Raw genomic sequence first — 20,120 nt, forward strand, 5'->3', positions numbered from 1 at the left:
AGTTACTTTGACAGTGTACAAATGGAACCGGTTTTCAGCAGGTCAAATGTGGTACAGAAAACCATATGACTCCCAGGCTGATCTCAATGGGGGAAAACTGTATGAGTTTATTTGTTTAAGAACTAACAATCAATTGAAAAATATATTCTGGATGTGACACTTACAAGCCAAATTAGCGCATTTGGTAGAGCATTAGACTGAAGATCTAAAGGTCCCTGGTTCAATCCAGGCTTTCGGCAGTTGAAATGAGGTACAGAAAATCCTACGACTCTTAGGCTGATCTCACTGGGTGAAAAACTTTATGAGTTTTTGTTTAAGAAGTAACAAGTAACAGTCAATGTAAAAATAAATACTGGATGTGTTACTTGCAAGCTGTAATAGCTCAGTTGGGAGAGCGTTAGACTGTAGATCTGAAGGTTCCTGGTTCAAACATGTGATTCGGCAGTTGAAACGAGGTACGGACAACTGTATGACTCAAGCTGATCTCACTGTGGGATGAACTGTGTGGGTTTTTGTTTAAGAACTAACAATACATTGAAAAATACATTCTGGATGTGTCACTTACAAGCAAACAAACAAAAAAGCAGTGTGAATTGTCTGGAGCCAGTGGCTCAGTGTGTTAGAACACTGTCCACATGTTTGGGAGATGGTGAGTTCAAACCCCAAATAAATCTTTATTTTCATGACCAATTTCAGAAGAAGAAAACAAACAAAAAAGCAGTGTGCATTGTCTGGAGCCAGTGGCTCAGTGTGTTAGAACGCTGCCACATGATCGGGAGATGGTGAGTCGGCAGTAGAAATGAGGTACAGACAACCGTATGACTCTCAAGCTGATCTCACTGCGGGATGAACTGTATGTGTTTATGTTTAAGAACTAACAATGCATTGAAAAATACATTCTGGATGTGTCACTTACAAGGCGAAATAGCTCAGTTGGAAGAGCATTAGACTGAAGATCTAAACGTCCCTAGTTCAATCCTGTGTTTCGGCAGTTGAAATGAGTTACCAAAAACTGTATATAGTTTCGGAAGACTTACTATAATATGTTGTTTTTCATGATTTTGAAGGATAAATAAAGAGATACTATAGTTCATGGGTTTGTAAGACATACATGTGTACTTCATGATTTGGAGGATTAAAAAATATCAGCCAAACACTCAACTATTTACTGTGAAGTTTTCCTTTCCACACTGACATCAAGTGGCCTGGAAATTCCAGCTGAACTGTGTGCCGCTAAGTGGCCCAGTGGATAAATCACAAGTTATCTGTAGAGTACCTTGTAGAATTGTGCTAGTTCAAACCCAACACACTCAGTAGGAAGGTGCTGGTTTTTGACGTGCCAATCATTCTGATTGACAGATTCCTTGGCCAATCAGATCGGTCTGCCTTCAGCCAATCCTAGGGCTCCTTACATTGTCTCGTCCAATCAAATGGTCGCAGACCCGGACCACTTCCTTGTTTATAACTGGATGAAATACTCTGACCTGTTTTAGATTTATAGTGATTCTTCAACTTCATTTTCTTCATTTTCACAGTTTTTGACGTTTTATTAATATAATTGATCATTCTAGATCACTGCTAGATCTGTAACAATCTTCTCTTATGGGGTTAGGGTTAGGGTTAGGGTTAGGGTTAGGTTCAGGTTCAGGTTCAGGTTCCACAGGTTAATAAAGTGTAAATGTGGGGGTCCTTGACAAGAAAAGGTTTGGGAACCACTGTTGTAAAGGGACTATAGAATAGATAGATGTTGATAGTATTAAGTTAGTTACTTTGACAGTGTACAAATGGAACCGGTTTTCAGCAGGTCAAATGTGGTACAGAAAACCATATGACTCCCAGGCTGATCTCAATGGGGGAAAACTGTATGAGTTTATTTGTTTAAGAACTAACAATCAATTGAAAAATATATTCTGGATGTGACACTTACAAGCCAAATTAGCGCATTTGGTAGAGCATTAGACTGAAGATCTAAAGGTCCCTGGTTCAATCCAGGCTTTCGGCAGTTGAAATGAGGTACAGAAAATCCTACGACTCTTAGGCTGATCTCACTGGGTGAAAAACTTTATGAGTTTTTGTTTAAGAAGTAACAAGTAACAGTCAATGTAAAAATAAATACTGGATGTGTTACTTGCAAGCTGTAATAGCTCAGTTGGGAGAGCGTTAGACTGTAGATCTGAAGGTTCCTGGTTCAAACATGTGATTCGGCAGTTGAAACGAGGTACGGACAACTGTATGACTCAAGCTGATCTCACTGTGGGATGAACTGTGTGGGTTTTTGTTTAAGAACTAACAATACATTGAAAAATACATTCTGGATGTGTCACTTACAAGCAAACAAACAAAAAAGCAGTGTGAATTGTCTGGAGCCAGTGGCTCAGTGTGTTAGAACACTGTCCACATGTTTGGGAGATGGTGAGTTCAAACCCCAAATAAATCTTTATTTTCATGACCAATTTCAGAAGAAGAAAACAAACAAAAAAGCAGTGTGCATTGTCTGGAGCCAGTGGCTCAGTGTGTTAGAACGCTGCCACATGATCGGGAGATGGTGAGTCGGCAGTAGAAATGAGGTACAGACAACCGTATGACTCTCAAGCTGATCTCACTGCGGGATGAACTGTATGTGTTTATGTTTAAGAACTAACAATGCATTGAAAAATACATTCTGGATGTGTCACTTACAAGGCGAAATAGCTCAGTTGGAAGAGCATTAGACTGAAGATCTAAACGTCCCTAGTTCAATCCTGTGTTTCGGCAGTTGAAATGAGTTACCAAAAACTGTATATAGTTTCGGAAGACTTACTATAATATGTTGTTTTTCATGATTTTGAAGGATAAATAAAGAGATACTATAGTTCATGGGTTTGTAAGACATACATGTGTACTTCATGATTTGGAGGATTAAAAAATATCAGCCAAACACTCAACTATTTACTGTGAAGTTTTCCTTTCCACACTGACATCAAGTGGCCTGGAAATTCCAGCTGAACTGTGTGCCGCTAAGTGGCCCAGTGGATAAATCACAAGTTATCTGTAGAGTACCTTGTAGAATTGTGCTAGTTCAAACCCAACACACTCAGTAGGAAGGTGCTGGTTTTTGACGTGCCAATCATTCTGATTGACAGATTCCTTGGCCAATCAGATCGGTCTGCCTTCAGCCAATCCTAGGGCTCCTTACATTGTCTCGTCCAATCAAATGGTCGCAGACCCGGACCACTTCCTTGTTTATAACTGGATGAAATACTCTGACCTGTTTTAGATTTATAGTGATTCTTCAACTTAATTTTCTTCATTTTCACAGTTTTTGACGTTTTATTATTATAATTGATCATTCTAGATCACTGCTAGATCTGTAACAATCTTCTCTTATGGGGTTAGGGTTAGGGTTAGGTTCAGGTTCCGGTTCCACAGGTTAATAAATAAGTAAATGTGGGGGTCCTTGACAAGAAAAGGTTTGGGAACCACTGTTGTAGAGGGACTATAGAATAGATAGATGTTGATAGTATTAAGTTACTTACTTTGACAGTGTACAAATGGAACCGGTTTTCAGCAGGTCAAATGAGGTACAGAAAACCATATGACTCCCACGCTGATCTCACTGGGGGAAAACTGTATGAGTTTATTTGTTTAAGAACTAACAATCAATTGAAAAATATATTCTGGATGTGACACTTACAAGCCAAATTAGCGCATTTGGTAGAGCATTAGACTGAAGATCTAAAGGTCCCTGGTTCAATCCAGGCTTTCGGCAGTTGAAATGAGGTACAGAAAATCCTACGACTCTTAGGCTGATCTCACTGGGTGAAAAACTTTAGTTTTTTTGTTTAAGAAGTAACAAGTAACAGTCAATGTAAAAATAAATACTGGATGTGTTACTTGCTAGCTGTAATAGCTCAGTTGGGAGAGCGTTAGACTGTAGATCTGAAGATTCCTGGTTCAAACCTGTGATTCGGCAGTTGAAATGAGGTACAGACAACCGTATGACTCTCAAGCTGATCTCACTGTGGGATGAACTGTATGAGTTTTTGTTTAAGAACTAACAATACATTGAAAAATACATTCTGGATTTGTCACTTACAAGCAAACAAACAAAAAAGCACTTTGCTTTCCACACTTACATCAAATAGCACAAAAAAGCTGTGTAGTAGTATCCAGCAGTTAGCTCAGTGTGATGAGAGGCTGTCCTTGGGAGCCACAGGTCCAGGGTTCAAATCCCACATTAGTCATAACTGTGACACTTTGCTTTGCACACTGATTTCCAGAAGGACAACTTTAAAGCAGCCCAGAAATTCGCCATGTTTGTGTGCCTCAGTGGCCCAACGGATAAGTCAGATGATATCCGTAGTATACCTAGTAGAAGTGTGCCGGTTCAAACCCGACATGCGGTGTTCAAATCACCGACACCTAGAGTAGGCGTGTCCCAGCGGTCTTTCTTTACTGTGACACTTTGCTTTCCACACTTACATCAAATAGCACAAAAAAGCTGTGTAGTAGTATCCAGCAGTTAGCTCAGTGTGATGAGAGGCTGTCCTTGGGAGCCACAGGTCCAGGGTTCAAATCCCACATTAGTCATAACTGTGACACTTTGCTTTGCACACTGATTTCCAGAAGGACAACTTTAAAGCAGCCCAGAAATTCACCATGTTTGTGTGCCTTGGTGGCCCAACGGATAAGTCAGATGATATCCGTAGTATACGTAGTAGAAGTGTGCCGGTTCAAACCCGACATGCGGTGTTCAAATCAATAACACCTAGAGTAGGCGTGTCCCAGCGGACTTTCTTTACTGTGACACTTTGCTTTCCACACTTACATCAAATAGCACAAAAAAGCTGTGTAGTAGTATCCAGCAGTTAGCTCAGTGTGATGAGAGGCTGTCCTTGGGAGCCACAGGTCCAGTGTTCAAATCCCACATTAGTCATAACTGTGACACTTTGCTTTGCACACTGATTTCCAGAAGGACAACTTTAAAGCAGCCCAGAAATTCACCATGTTTGTGTGCCTCTGTGGCCCAACGGATAAGTCAGATGATATCCGTAGTATACCTAGTAGAAGTGTGCCGGTTCAAACCCGACATGCGGTGTTCAAATCACCAACACCTAGAGTAGGCGTGTCCCAGCGGTCTTTCTTTACTGTGACACTTTGCTTTCCACACTTACATCAAATAGCACAAAAAAGCTGTGTAGTAGTATCCAGCAGTTAGCTCAGTGTGATGAGAGGCTGTCCTTGGGAGCCACAGGTCCAGTGTTTAAATCCCACATTAGTCATAACTGTGACACTTTGCTTTGCACACTGATTTCCAGAAGGACAACTTTAAAGCAGCCCAGAAATTCACCATGTTTGTGTGCCTCGGTGGCCCAACGGATAAGTCAGATGATATCTGTAGTATACCTAGTAGAAGTGTGCCCGTTCAAACCCGACATGCAGTGTTCAAAGCACCAACACCTAGAGTTGGCGTGTCCCAGCGGTCTTTCTTTACTGTGACACTTTGCTTTCCACACTTACATCAAATAGCACAAAAAAGCTGTGTAGTAGTATCCAGCAGTTAGCTCAGTGTGATGAGAGGCTGTCCTTGGGAGCCACAGGTCCAGTGTTCAAATCCCACATTAGTCATAACTGTGACACTTTGCTTTGCACACTGATTTCCAGAAGGACAACTTTAAAGCAGCCCAGAAATTCACCATGTTTGTGTGCCTCGGTGGCCCAAAGGATAAGTCAGATGATATCCGTAGTATACCTAGTAGAAGTGTGCCGGTTCAAACCCGACATGCAGTGTTCAAATCACCAACACCTAGAGTAGGCGTGTCCCAGCGGTCTTTCTTTACTGTGACACTTTGCTTTCCACACTTACATCAAATAGCACAAAAAAGCTATGTAGTAGTATCCAGCAGTTAGCTCAGTGTGATGAGAGGCTGTCCTTGGGAGCCACAGGTCCAGGGTTCAAATCCCACATTAGTCATAACTGTGACACTTTGCTTTGCACACTGATTTCCAGAAGGACAACTTTAAAGCAGCCCAGAAATTCACCATGTTTGTGTGCCTCGGTGGCCCAACGGATAAGTCAGATGATATCCGTAGTATACCTAGTAGAAGTGTGCCGGTTCAAACCCGACATGCAGTGTTCAAATCACCAACACCTAGAGTAGGCGTGTCCCAGCGGTCTTTCTTTACTGTGACACTTTGCTTTCCACACTTACATCAAATAGCACAAAAAAGCTATGTAGTAGTATCCAGCAGTTAGCTCAGTGTGATGAGAGGCTGTCCTTGGGAGCCACAGGTCCAGGGTTCAAATCCCACATTAGTCATAACTGTGACACTTTGCTTTGCACACTGATTTCCAGAAGGACAACTTTAAAGCAGCCCAGAAATTCACCATGATTGTGTGCCTCAGTGGCCCAGCGGATAAGTCAAATGATATCCGTAGTATACCTAGTAGAAGTGTGCCGGTTCAAACCCGACATACTCCTAGTAGGCGGTGATGGTTCAAATCACTGACACTTAGAGTAGGAGTGGCCCAGTGGATAAATCAGATGATATCCATAGCCCGCACCTAGTACAAGGTGCGGGGTTCAGGTAGAGTAGGAGTGGCCCAGTGGATAAATCAGATGATATCCATAGCCTGCACCTAGTACAAGGTGTGGGGTTCAGGTAGAGTAGGAGTGGCCCAGTGGATACATCAGATGATATCCATAGCCCGCACCTAGTACAAGGTGCGGGGTTCAGGTAGGAGGAGAGTAGCGTGGGCAGGTAGGAGGAGAGTAGCGTGGGCAGGTAGGAGGAGATTAGTGGGGTCAGGTAGGAGGAGAGTAAGGTGGTCAGGTAGGTGGGAGGTCAGGTAGGAGGAGAGCAGGGTGGTCAGGTAGGAGGAGAGTCGGGTTCAGGTAGGAGGAGAGCAGGGTGGTCAGGCAGGAGGAGAGTAGGAAGGGGAGGAGTCAGGCAGGAGGAGAGCAGGTAGGCGAGGGCCAGGCAGGAGCAGAGTAGGAAGGGGAGGGGGCAGGCAGGGGGAGAGTAGGAAGGGGAGGGGCCAGGCAGGGGGAGAGTAGGGTGGGGCCAGGCAGGAGGAGAGTAGGAAGGGGAGGGGCCTGGCAGGAGGAGAGTAGGAAGGGGAGGGGCCAGGCAGGCGGAGAGTAGGAAGGGGAGGGGCCAGGCAGGAGGAGAGTAGGAAGGGGAGGGGCCAGGCAGGAGGAGAGTAGGAAGGGGAGGGGCCAGGCAGGAGGAGAGTAGGAAGTGGAGGGGCCAGGCAGGAGGAGAGTAGGAAGTGGAGGGGCCAAGTAGGGTGGGGCCTGGCAGGAGGAGAGTAGGAAGGGGAGGGGCCTGGCAGGAGGAGAGTAGGAAGGGGAGGGGCCAGGCAGGAGGAGAGTAGGAAGGGGAGGGGCCAGGCAGGGGGAGAGTAGGAAGGGGAGGGGCCAGGCAGGGGGAGAGTAGGAAGGGGAGGGGCCCCCCGGGGGAGAGTAGGAAGGGGAGGGGCCAGGCAGGGGGAGAGTAGGGAGGGAATGCAGAGAAGGCAGAGGGGGTCTTCCTGATTTTTTTTTATCATTTTCTAAATTAAAAAAAAAAAAAAAAAAAAAATCATAAAAAAAATCAGGAAGACCCCCTCTGCCTTCCCTGCATCCCCTTCCTACTCTGCCCCTGCCTGGCCTGGCCCCTACCCTTCCTACTCTCCCCCTGCCTGGCCCCTCCCCTTCCTACTCTCCCCCTGCCTGGCCCCTCCCCTTCCTACTCTCCCACTGCCTGGCCCCTCCCCTTCCTACTCTCCCACTGCCTGGCCCCTCCCCTTCCTACTCTCCACCTGCCAGGCCCCTCCCCTTCCTACTCTCCTCCTGCCTGGCCCCTCCCCTTCCTCCTCTCCTCCTGCCTGGCCCCTCCCCTTCCTACTCTCCGCCTGCCTGGCACCCTCCCCTTCCTACTCTCCTCCTGCCAGGCCCCTCCCCTTCCTACTCTCCTCCTGCCTGGCCCCACCCTACTCTCCCCCTGCCTGGCCCCTCCCCTTCCTACTCTCCCCCTGCCTGTCCCCTTCCCCTTCCTACTCTGCTCCTGCCTGGCCCTCGCCTACCTGCTCTCCTCCTGCCTGGCTCCTCCTCTTCCTACTCTCCTCCTGCCTGACCACCCTGCTCTCCTCCTACCTGAACCCGACTCTCCTCCTACCTGACCACCCTGCTCTCCTCCTACCTGACCTCCCACCTACCTGACCACCTTACTCTCCTCCTACCTGACCCCACTAATCTCCTCCTACCTGCCCACGCTACTCTCCTCCTACCTGCCCATGCTACTCTCCTCCTACCTGAACCCCGCACCTTGTACTAGGTGCAGGCTATGGATATCATCTGATTTATCCACTGGGCCACTCCTACTCTACCTGAACCCCACACCTTGTACTAGGTGCGGGCTATGGATATCATCTGATTTATCCACTGGGCCACTCCTACTCTACCTGAACCCCGCACCTTGTACTAGGTGCGGGCTATGGATATCATCTGATTTATCCACTGGGCCACTCCTACTCTAAGTGTCAGTGATTTGAACCATCACCGCCTACTAGGAGTATGTCGGGTTTGAACCGGCACACTTCTACTAGGTATACTACGGATATCATTTGACTTATCCGCTGGGCCACTGAGGCACACAATCATGGTGAATTTCTGGGCTGCTTTAAAGTTGTCCTTCTGGAAATCAGTGTGCAAAGCAAAGTGTCACAGTTATGACTAATGTGGGATTTGAACCCTGGACCTGTGGCTCCCAAGGAAAGCCTCTCATCACACTGAGCTAACTGCTGGATACTACTACACAGCTTTTTTGTGCTATTTGATGTAAGTGTGGAAAGCAAAGTGTCACAGTAAAGAAAGACCGCTGGGACACACCTACTCTAGGTGTTGGTGATTTGAACACCGCATGTCAGGTTTGAACCTGCACACTTCTACTAGGTATACTACGGATATCATCTGACTTATCCGTTGGGCCACCGAGGCACACAAACATGGTGAATTTCTGGGCTGCTTTAAAGTTGTCCTTCTGGAAATCAGTGTGCAAAGCAAAGTGTCACAGTTATGACTAATGTGGGATTTGAACACTGGACCTGTGGCTCCCAAGGACAGCCTCTCATCACACTGAGCTAACTGCTGGATACTACTACACAGCTTTTTTGTGCTATTTGATGTAAGTGTGGAAAGCAAAGTGTCACAGTAAAGAAAGACCGCTGGGACACGCCAACTCTAGGTGTTGGTGATTTGAACACTGCATGTCGGGTTTGAACCGGCACACTTCTACTAGGTATACTACAGATATCATCTGACTTATCCGTTGGGCCACCAAGGCACACAAACATGGTGAATTTCTGGGCTGCTTTAAAGTTGTCCTTCTGGAAATCAGTGTGCAAAGCAAAGTGTCACAGTTATGACTAATGTGGGATTTGAACACTGGACCTGTGGCTCCCAAGGACAGCCTCTCATCACACTGAGCTAACTGCTGGATACTACTACACAGCTTTTTTGTGCTATTTGATGTAAGTGTGGAAAGCAAAGTGTCACAGTAAAGAAAGACCGCTGGGACACGCCTACTCTAGGTGTTGGTGATTTGAACACCGCATGTCGTATGTCGGGTTTGAACCGGCACACTTCTACTAGGTATACTACGGATATCATCTGACTTATCCGTTGGGCCACTGAGGCACACAAACATGGTGAATTTCTGGGCTGCTTCAAAGTTGTCCTTCTGGAAATCAGTGTGCAAAGCAAAGTGTCACAGTTATGACTAATGTGGGATTTGAACCCTGGACCTGTGGCTCCAAAGGACAGCCTCTCATCACACTGAGCTAACTGCTGGATACTACTACACAGCTTTTTTGTGCTATTTGATGTAAGTGTGGAAAGCAAAGTGTTTCAGTAAAGAAAGACTGCTGGGACACGCCTACTCTAGGTGTTGGTGATTTGAACACCGCATGTCGGGTTTGAACCGGCACACTTCTACTAGGTATACTACGGATATCATCTGACTTATCCATTGGGCCACTGAGGCACACAAACGTGGTGAATTTCTGGGCTGCTTTAAAGTTGTCCTTCTGGAAATCAGTGTGCAAAGCAAAGTGTCACAGTTATGACTAATGTGGGATTTGAACCCTGGACCTGTGGCTCCCAAGGACAGCCTCTCATCACACTGAGCTAACTGCTGGATACTACTACACAGCTTTTTTGTGCTATTTGATGTAAGTGTGGAAAGCATAGTGCTTTTTTGTTTGTTTGCTTGTAAGTGACAAATCCAGAATGTATTTTTCAATGTATTGTTAGTTCTTAAACAAAAACTCATACAGTTCATCCCACAGTGAGATCAGCTTGAGAGTCATACGGTTGTCTGTACCTCATTTCAACTGCCGAATCACAGGTTTGAACCAGGAACCTTCAGATCTACAGTCTAACGCTCTCCCAACTGAGCTATTACAGCTTGCAAGTAACACATCCAGTATTTATTTTTACATTGACTGTTACTTGTTACTTCTTAAACAAAAAAACTCATAAAGTTTTTCACCCAGTGAGATCAGCCTAAGAGTCGTAGGATTTTCTGTACCTCATTTCAACTGCCGAAAGCCTGGATTGAACCAGGGACCTTTAGATCTTCAGTCTAATGCTCTACCAAATGCGCTAATTTGGCTTGTAAGTGTCACATCCAGAATATATTTTTCAATTGATTGTTAGTTCTTAAACAAATAAACTCATACAGTTTTCCCCCAGTGAGATCAGCCTGGGAGTCATATGGTTTTCTGTACCTCATTTGACCTGCTGAAAACCGGTTCCATTTGTACACTGTCAAAGTAACTAACTTAATACTATCAACATCTATCTATTCTATAGTCCCTCTACAACAGTGGTTCCCAAACCTTTTCTTGTCAAGGACCCCCACATTTACACTTTATTAACCTGTGGAACCGGAACCTGAACCTGAACCTGAACCTGAACCTGAACCTAACCCTAACCCTAACCCTAACCCTAACCCCATAAGAGAAGATTGTTACAGATCTAGCAGTGATCTAGAATGATCAATTATATTAATAAAACGTCAAAAACTGTGAAAATTAAGAAGATTAAGTTGAAGAATCACTATAAATCTAAAACAGGTCAGAGTATTTCATCCAGTTATAAACAAGGAAGTGGTCCGGGTCTGCGACCATTTGATTGGACGAGACAATGTAATGAGCCCTAGGATTGGCTGAAGGCAGACCGATCTGATTGGCCAAGGAATCTGTCAATCAGAATGATTGGCACGTCAAAAACCAGCACCTTCCTACTGAGTGTGTTGGGTTTGAACTAGCACAATTCTACAAGGTACTCTACAGATAACTTGTGACTTATCCTCTGGGTCACTTAGCGGCACACAGTTCAGCTGGAATTTCCAGGCCACTTGATGTCAGTGTGGAAAGGAAAACTTCACAGTAAATAGTTGAGTGTTTGGCTGATATTTTTTAATCCTCCAAATCATGAAGTACAGATGTATGTCTTACAAACCCATGAACTATAGTATGTCTTTTTTTATCCTTCAAAATCATGAAAAACAACATATTATAGTAAGTCTTCCGAAACTATATACAGTTTTTGGTAACTCATTTCAACTGCCGAAACACAGGATTTGAACTAGGGACGTTCAGATCTTCAGTCTAATGCTCTTCCAACTGAGCTATTTCGGCTTGTAAGTGACACATCCAGAATGTATTTTTCAATGCATTGTTAGTTCTTAAACATAAACTCATACAGTTCATCCCGCAGTGAGATCAGCTTGTGTCATACGGTTGTCTGCACCTCATTTCTACTGCCGACTCACCATCTCCCGATCATGTGGCAGCGTTCTAACACACTGAGCGACTGGCTCCAGACAATTCACACTGCTTTTTTGTTTGTTTTCTTCTTCTGAAATTGGTCTTGAAAATAAAGATTTATTTGGGGTTTGAACTCACCATCTCCCAAACATGTGGACAGTGTTCTAACACACTGAGCCACTGGCTCCAGACAATTCACACTGCTTTTTTGTTTGTTTGCTTGTAAGTGACACATCCAGAATGTATTTTTCAATGTATTGTTAGTTCTTAAACAAAAACCCATACAGTTCATCCCACAGTGAGATCAGCTTGAGAGTCATACGGTTGTCTGTACCTCATTTCAACTGCCGAATCACAGGTTTGAACCAGGAACCTTCAGATGTACAGTCTAACGCTCTCCCAACTGAGCTATTACAGCTTGCAAGTAACACATCCAGTATTTATTTTTACATTGACTGTTACTTGTTACTCCTTAAACAAAAAAACTCATAAAGTTTTTCACCCAGTGAGATCAGCCTAAGAGTCGTAGGATTTTCTGTACCTCATTTCAACTGCCGAAAGCCTGGATTGAACCAGGGACCTTTAGATCTTCAGTCTAATGCTCTACCAAATGCGCTAATTTGGCTTGTAAGTGTCACATCCAGAATATATTTTTCAATTGATTGTTAGTTCTTAAACAAATAAACTCATACAGTTTTCCCCCAGTGAGATCAGCCTGGGAGTCATATGGTTTTCTGTACCTCATTTGACCTGCTGAAAACCGGTTCCATTTGTACACTGTCAAAGTAACTAACTTAATACTATCAACATCTATCTATTCTATAGTCCCTCTACAACAGTGGTTCCCAAACCTTTTCTTGTCAAGGACCCCCACATTTACACTTTATTAACCTGTGGAACCGGAACCTGAACTTGAACCTGAACCTAACCCTAACCCTAACCCTAACCCTAACCCCATAAGAGAAGATTGTTACAGATCTAGCAGTGATCTAGAATGATCAATTATATTAATAAAACGTCAAAAACTGTGAAAATGAAGAAAATGAAGTTGAAGAATCACTATAAATCTAAAACAGGTCAGAGTATTTCATCCAGTTATAAACAAGGAAGTGGTCCGGGTCTGCGACCATTTGATTGGACGAGACAATGTAAGGAGCCCTAGGATTGGCTGAAGGCAGACCGATCTGATTGGCCAAGGAATCTGTCAATCAGAATGATTGGCACGTCAAAAACCAGCACGTTCCTACTGAGTGTGTTGGGTTTGAACTAGCACAATTCTACAAGGTACTCTAAAGATAACTTGTGACTTATCCGCTGGGCCACTTAGCGGCACACAGTTCAGCTGGAATTTCCAGGCCACTTGATGTCAGTGTGGAAAGGACAACTTCACAGTAAATAGTTGAGTGTTTGGCTGATATTTTTTAATCCTCCAAATCATGAAGTACACATGTATGTCTTCCAAACCCATGAACTATAGTATGTCTTTTTTTTATCCTTCAAAATCATGAAAAACAACATATTATAGTAAGTCTTCCGAAACTATATACAGTTTTTGGTAACTCATTTCAACTGCCGAAACACAGGATTGAACTAGGGACGTTCAGATCTTCAGTCTAATGCTCTTCCAACTGAGCTATTTCGGCTTGTAAGTGACACATCCAGAATGTATTTTTCAATGCATTGTTAGTTCTTAAACATAAACTCATACAGTTCATCCCGCAGTGAGATCAGCTTGTGTCATACGGTTGTCTGTACCTCATTTCTACTGCCGACTCACCATCTCCCGATCATGTGGCAGCGTTCTAACACACTGAGCGACTGGCTCCAGACAATTCACACTGCTTTTTTGTTTGTTTTCTTCTTCTGAAATTGGTCTTGAAAATAAAGATTTATTTGGGGTTTGAACTCACCATCTCCCAAACATGTGGACAGTGTTCTAACACACTGAGCCACTGGCTCCAGATAATTCACACTGCTTTTTTGTTTGTTTGCTTGTAAGTGACACATCCAGAATGTATTTTTCAATGTATTGTTAGTTCTTAAACAAAAACCCATACAGTTCATCCCACAGTGAGATCAGCTTGAGAGTCATACGGTTGTCTGTACCTCATTTCAACTGCCGAATCACAGGTTTGAACCAGGAACCTTCAGATCTACAGTCTAACGCTCTCCCAACTGAGCTATTACAGCTTGCAAGTAACACATCCAGTATTTATTTTTACATTGACTGTTACTTGTTACTCCTTAAACAAAAAAACTCATAAAGTTTTTCACCCAGTGAGATCAGCCTAAGAGTCGTAGGATTTTCTGTACCTCATTTCAACTGCCGAAAGCCTGGATTGAACCAGGGACCTTTAGATCTTCAGTCTAATGCTCTACCAAATGCGCTAATTTGGCTTGTAAGTGTCACATCCAGAATATATTTTTCAATTGATTGTTAGTTCTTAAACAAATAAACTCATACAGTTTTCCCCCAGTGAGATCAGCCTGGGAGTCATATGGTTTTCTGTACCTCATTTGACCTGCTGAAAACCGGTTCCATTTGTACACTGTCAAAGTAACTAACTTAATACTATCAACATCTATCTATTCTATAGTCCCTCTACAACAGTGGTTCCCAAACCTTTTCTTGTCAAGGACCCCCACATTTACACTTTATTAACCTGTGGAACCGGAACCTGAACCTGAACCTGAACCTGAACCTGAACCCTAACCCTAACCCTAACCCTAACCCTAACCCTAACCCTAACCCTAACCCTAACCCTAACCCTAACCCCATAAGAGAAGATTGTTACAGATCTAGCAGTGATCTAGAATGATCAATTATATTAATAAAACGTCAAAAACTGTGAAAATTAAGAAGATTAAGTTGAAGAATCACTATAAATCTAAAACAGGTCAGAGTATTTCATCCAGTTATAAACAAGGAAGTGGTCCGGGTCTGCGACCATTTGATTGGACGAGACAATGTAATGAGCCCTAGGATTGGCTGAAGGCAGACCGATCTGATTGGCCAAGGAATCTGTCAATCAGAATGATTGGCACGTCAAAAACCAGCACCTTCCTACTGAGTGTGTTGGGTTTGAACTAGCACAATTCTACAAGGTACTCTACAGATAACTTGTGACTTATCCTCTGGGTCACTTAGCGGCACACAGTTCAGCTGGAATTTCCAGGCCACTTGATGTCAGTGTGGAAAGGAAAACTTCACAGTAAATAGTTGAGTGTTTGGCTGATATTTTTTAATCCTCCAAATCATGAAGTACAGATGTATGTCTTACAAACCCATGAACTATAGTATGTCTTTTTTTATCCTTCAAAATCATGAAAAACAACATATTATAGTAAGTCTTCCGAAACTATATACAGTTTTTGGTAACTCATTTCAACTGCCGAAACACAGGATTTGAACTAGGGACGTTCAGATCTTCAGTCTAATGCTCTTCCAACTGAGCTATTTCGGCTTGTAAGTGACACATCCAGAATGTATTTTTCAATGCATTGTTAGTTCTTAAACATAAACTCATACAGTTCATCCCGCAGTGAGATCAGCTTGTGTCATACGGTTGTCTGCACCTCATTTCTACTGCCGACTCACCATCTCCCGATCATGTGGCAGCGTTCTAACACACTGAGCGACTGGCTCCAGACAATTCACACTGCTTTTTTGTTTGTTTTCTTCTTCTGAAATTGGTCTTGAAAATAAAGATTTATTTGGGGTTTGAACTCACCATCTCCCAAACATGTGGACAGTGTTCTAACACACTGAGCCACTGGCTCCAGACAATTCACACTGCTTTTTTGTTTGTTTGCTTGTAAGTGACACATCCAGAATGTATTTTTCAATGTATTGTTAGTTCTTAAACAAAAACCCATACAGTTCATCCCACAGTGAGATCAGCTTGAGAGTCATACGGTTGTCTGTACCTCATTTCAACTGCCGAATCACAGGTTTGAACCAGGAACCTTCAGATCTACAGTCTAACGCTCTCCCAACTGAGCTATTACAGCTTGCAAGTAACACATCCAGTATTTATTTTTACATTGACTGTTACTTGTTACTCCTTAAACAAAAAAACTCATAAAGTTTTTCACCCAGTGAGATCAGCCTAAGAGTCGTAGGATTTTCTGTACCTCATTTCAACTGCCGAAAGCCTGGATTGAACCAGGGACCTTTAGATCTTCAGTCTAATGCTCTACCAAATGCGCTAATTTGGCTTGTAAGTGTCACATCCAGAATATATTTTTCAATTGATTGTTAGTTCTTAAACAAATAAACTCATACAGTTTTCCCCCAGTGAGATCAGCCTGGGAGTCATATGGTTTTCTGTACCTCATTTGACCTGCTGAAAACCGGTTCCATTTGTACACTGTCAAAGTAACTAACTTAATACTATCAACATCTATCTATTCTATAGTCCCTCTACAACAGTGGTTCCCAAACCTTTTCTTGTCAAGGACCCCCACATTTACACTTTATTAACCTGTGGAACCGGAACCTGAACTTGAACCTGAACCTAACCCTAACCCTAACCCTAACCCTAACCCCATAAGAGAAGATTGTTACAGATCTAGCAGTGATCTAGAATGATCAATTATATTAATAAAACGTCAAAAACTGTGAAAATGAAGAAAATGAAGTTGAAGAATCACTATAAATCTAAAACAGGTCAGAGTATTTCATCCAGTTATAAACAAGGAAGTGGTCCGGGTCTGCGACCATTTGATTGGACGAGACAATGTAAGGAGCCCTAGGATTGGCTGAAGGCAGACCGATCTGATTGGCCAAGGAATCTGTCAATCAGAATGATTGGCACGTCAAAAACCAGCACGTTCCTACTGAGTGTGTTGGGTTTGAACTAGCACAATTCTACAAGGTACTCTAAAGATAACTTGTGACTTATCCGCTGGGCCACTTAGCGGCACACAGTTCAGCTGGAATTTCCAGGCCACTTGATGTCAGTGTGGAAAGGACAACTTCACAGTAAATAGTTGAGTGTTTGGCTGATATTTTTTAATCCTCCAAATCATGAAGTACACATGTATGTCTTCCAAACCCATGAACTATAGTATGTATTTTTTTTATCCTTCAAAATCATGAAAAACAACATATTATAGTAAGTCTTCCGAAACTATATACAGTTTTTGGTAACTCATTTCAACTGCCGAAACACAGGATTGAACTAGGGACGTTCAGATCTTCAGTCTAATGCTCTTCCAACTGAGCTATTTCGGCTTGTAAGTGACACATCCAGAATGTATTTTTCAATGCATTGTTAGTTCTTAAACATAAACTCATACAGTTCATCCCGCAGTGAGATCAGCTTGTGTCATACGGTTGTCTGTACCTCATTTCTACTGCCGACTCACCATCTCCCGATCATGTGGCAGCGTTCTAACACACTGAGCGACTGGCTCCAGACAATTCACACTGCTTTTTTGTTTGTTTTCTTCTTCTGAAATTGGTCTTGAAAATAAAGATTTATTTGGGGTTTGAACTCACCATCTCCCAAACATGTGGACAGTGTTCTAACACACTGAGCCACTGGCTCCAGATAATTCACACTGCTTTTTTGTTTGTTTGCTTGTAAGTGACACATCCAGAATGTATTTTTCAATGTATTGTTAGTTCTTAAACAAAAACCCATACAGTTCATCCCACAGTGAGATCAGCTTGAGAGTCATACGGTTGTCTGTACCTCATTTCAACTGCCGAATCACAGGTTTGAACCAGGAACCTTCAGATCTACAGTCTAACGCTCTCCCAACTGAGCTATTACAGCTTGCAAGTAACACATCCAGTATTTATTTTTACATTGACTGTTACTTGTTACTCCTTAAACAAAAAAACTCATAAAGTTTTTCACCCAGTGAGATCAGCCTAAGAGTCGTAGGATTTTCTGTACCTCATTTCAACTGCCGAAAGCCTGGATTGAACCAGGGACCTTTAGATCTTCAGTCTAATGCTCTACCAAATGCGCTAATTTGGCTTGTAAGTGTCACATCCAGAATATATTTTTCAATTGATTGTTAGTTCTTAAACAAATAAACTCATACAGTTTTCCCCCAGTGAGATCAGCCTGGGAGTCATATGGTTTTCTGTACCTCATTTGACCTGCTGAAAACCGGTTCCATTTGTACACTGTCAAAGTAACTAACTTAATACTATCAACATCTATCTATTCTATAGTCCCTCTACAACAGTGGTTCCCAAACCTTTTCTTGTCAAGGACCCCCACATTTACACTTTATTAACCTGTGGAACCTGAACCTGAACCTGAACCTGAACCTAACCCTAACCCTAACCCTAACCCTAACCCCATAAGAGAAGATTGTTACAGATCTAGCAGTGATCTAGAATGATCAATTATATTAATAAAACGTCAAAAACTGTGAAAATGAAGAAAATGAAGTTGAAGAATCACTATAAATCTAAAACAGGTCAGAGTATTTCATCCAGTTATAAACAAGGAAGTGGTCCGGGTCTGCGACCATTTGATTGGACGAGACAATGTAAGGAGCCCTAGGATTGGCTGAAGGCAGACCGATCTGATTGGCCAAGGAATCTGTCAATCAGAATGATTGGCACGTCAAAAACCAGCACGTTCCTACTGAGTGTGTTGGGTTTGAACTAGCACAATTCTACAAGGTACTCTAAAGATAACTTGTGACTTATCCGCTGGGCCACTTAGCGGCACACAGTTCAGCTGGAATTTCCAGGCCACTTGATGTCAGTGTGGAAAGGACAACTTCACAGTAAATAGTTGAGTGTTTGGCTGATATTTTTTAATCCTCCAAATCATGAAGTACACATGTATGTCTTCCAAACCCATGAACTATAGTATGTCTTTTTTTTATCCTTCAAAATCATGAAAAACAACATATTATAGTAAGTCTTCCGAAACTATATACAGTTTTTGGTAACTCATTTCAACTGCCGAAACACAGGATTGAACTAGGGACGTTCAGATCTTCAGTCTAATGCTCTTCCAACTGAGCTATTTCGGCTTGTAAGTGACACATCCAGAATGTATTTTTCAATGCATTGTTAGTTCTTAAACATAAACACATACAGTTCATCCCGCAGTGAGATCAGCTTGAGAGTCATACGGTTGTCTGTACCTCATTTCTACTGCCGACTCACCATCTCCCTATCATTTGACAGCGTTCTAACACACTGAGCCACTGGCTCCAGACAATGCACACTGCTTTTTTGTTTGTTTTCTTCTTCTGAAATTGGTCTTGAAAATAAAGATTTATTTGGGGTTTGAACTCACCATCTCCCAAACATGTGGACAGTGTTCTAACACACTGAGCCACTGGCTCCAGACAATTCACACTGCTTTTTTGTTTGTTTGCTTGTAAGTGACACATCCAGAATGTATTTTTCAATGTATTGTTAGTTCTTAAACAAAAACCCATACAGTTCATTCCACAGTGAGATCAGCTTGAGAGTCATACGGTTGTCTGTACCTCATTTCAACTGCCGAATCACAGGTTTGAACCAGGAACCTTCAGATCTACAGTCTAACGCTCTCCCAACTGAGCTATTACAGCTTGCAAGTAACACATCCAGTATTTATTTTTACATTGACTGTTACTTGTTACTCCTTAAACAAAAAAACTCATAAAGTTTTTCACCCAGTGAGATCAGCCTAAGAGTCGTAGGATTTTCTGTACCTCATTTCAACTGCCGAAAGCCTGGATTGAACCAGGGACCTTTAGATCTTCAGTCTAATGCTCTACCAAATGCGCTAATTTGGCTTGTAAGTGTCACATCCAGAATATATTTTTCAATTGATTGTTAGTTCTTAAACAAATAAACTCATACAGTTTTCCCCCAGTGAGATCAGCCTGGGAGTCATATGGTTTTCTGTACCTCATTTGACCTGCTGAAAACCGGTTCCATTTGTACACTGTCAAAGTAACTAACTTAATACTATCAACATCTATCTATTCTATAGTCCCTCTACAACAGTGGTTCCCAAACCTTTTCTTGTCAAGGACCCCCACATTTACACTTTATTAACCTGTGGAACCTGAACCTGAACCTGAACCTGAACCTGAACCTAACCCTAACCCTAACCCTAACCCTAACCCTAACCCCATAAGAGAAGATTGTTACAGATCTAGCAGTGATCTAGAATGATCAATTATATTAATAAAACGTCAAAAACTGTGAAAATGAAGAAAATGAAGTTGAAGAATCACTATAAATCTAAAACAGGTCAGAGTATTTCATCCAGTTATAAACAAGGAAGTGGTCCGGGTCTGCGACCATTTGATTGGACGAGACAATGTAAGGAGCCCTAGGATTGGCTGAAGG

Source organism: Protomyctophum parallelum, assembly GCF_964188405.1.
Source record: "Protomyctophum parallelum genome assembly, chromosome: 9".
Taxonomy (NCBI): domain Eukaryota; kingdom Metazoa; phylum Chordata; class Actinopteri; order Myctophiformes; family Myctophidae; genus Protomyctophum; species Protomyctophum parallelum.